Genomic DNA, 1,936 nt, shown 5'->3' on the forward strand with positions numbered 1-1,936 from the left:
GCAGCGCATGCAGCTCAGTATCAAAAAACAAACAACCCAATCCAAAAATGGGCAGAAGATCTATATACACATTTCTCCAAAGAAGATATACAGATGGCCAAAAAGCACATGAAAAGATGTTCAACATCACTAATTATGAGAGAAATGCAAATCAAATCTATAATGAGGTATCACCTCACCTCAATCAGAATGGACATCATCAAAAAGTCTACAAACAATAAATGCTAGAGAGGGTGTGGAGAAAAAGGAACCCTCCTACACTGTTGGTGGGAATGTAAATTGGTACAGCCACTATGGAGAACAGTATGGAGGTTCCTTATGAAACTAAAAATAGAGCTACCATATGATCCAGCAATCTCACTCTTGGGCCTATTTCTGGAGAAAACCATAATTTGAAAAGATACATGCACCCCAGTGTTCACAGCAGCACTATTTACAATAGCCAGGACATGGAAGTAACCTAAATGTCCATCAACAGATGAATGGATAAAGAAGATATGGCTCATATATACAATGGAATATTACTCAGCCATAAAAAGGAACGAAACTGGGTCATTTGTAGAGAAGTGGATGAATCTAGAGACTGTCATACAGAGTCAAGTAAGTCAGAAAGAGAAAAACAAATACCATATATTAACGCATATATGTGGAACCTAGAAAAATGGTACAGATGAAGCGGTTTGCAGGGCAGAAATTGAGACACAGATGTAGAGAACAAACATATGGACACCAAGGGGGGGAAGTGGCAGGGGGTTGGGTGGTGGTGTGATGAATTGGGCGATTGGGATTGACATGTATACACTGATGTGTATAAAATGGATGACTAATAAGAACCTGCTGTATAAAAAATAAATTAAATAGATACATGTATTGATATAATTAAATCACTTTACTGAACACCTGAAGCCAACACAACATTGTAAATCAACTGTACTCCAATATAAAATTAAAAAAAAATTTAATTAGGGGATATCTTCCCTTTTCTTTGAATTATCAAAAATTAAAATATAGACTGACGGATGGGTAAGAGATAGATGGCATGGACAGATTAGCAATAAAACAAGAGTAAAATGTTAGTGGTAGAATCTAGGTAGTGGGTCTATGTGTTTTCACTGTAAAATCTTTTTGTTGTATGTTTGAAACTTTTTGAAATAAATTGTGAGGAAAAACTCAGTGAGGGCAAAGGTCCTCTATTACTAAAAAAGAAATGAAAAATGGATATTGGAGACATTTAACAGCATGCCTCAGTGGCTAATGTTTACTTGCTGACTGAGGTGGCCTATTCCCTTCCATCCCACCTTCCTTTAAGTTAACGGAGTGACTCCCTAAGGATGAAGTTTAACTCCCATCCTTAGAGAGTCACTCCTTTAACTTAAATTTGACCCTTGTTGAAATTCAAATAGCTTGACTGTTCCTTTTTGTCTCCTTTGGCTTTGTTTACTGCATGTCCCCTACCCCTAAAGCTCAGTGTTATTCTATTCTCTCCTAAGTGATGGAATTCATTCCATGACACTCATGACCAACATGCATTTGGCTCCCAAACCCAGCGCTGACCTCTGTCTTAAAGCTCCATCCACACACAGGCAGCTGATTTACATCTAGGTACTGGGATTATACTGCTGCCACCTCAAAGCAAGATTTTTCAAAACCAAAACTATCTTCCTTCCTAAACCCATTTCACTTCCTGTCTCTATTTCTGTTATTAGCATTACCACTCTTCCCAGGACACAGACTTACCTCATTCATTCATTTATTCAGCAAATGGTTTTTAAGGTTGACTTTGAAATGTTTTTGGTAGGTATTGAACAAGACAGACATGATCACTGCTCTTATGAGGCCTGTAGTGTATTACTACCTAGTTAATTGCTTCTTCTCTCTTCTTCCCCTTTTTAATGAATAGATGAGTAATACTCATTTTATCTTGATGACTTCTAGG

Source organism: Tursiops truncatus, chromosome 5, assembly GCF_011762595.2.
Source record: "Tursiops truncatus isolate mTurTru1 chromosome 5, mTurTru1.mat.Y, whole genome shotgun sequence".
Taxonomy (NCBI): Eukaryota; Metazoa; Chordata; class Mammalia; order Artiodactyla; family Delphinidae; genus Tursiops; species Tursiops truncatus.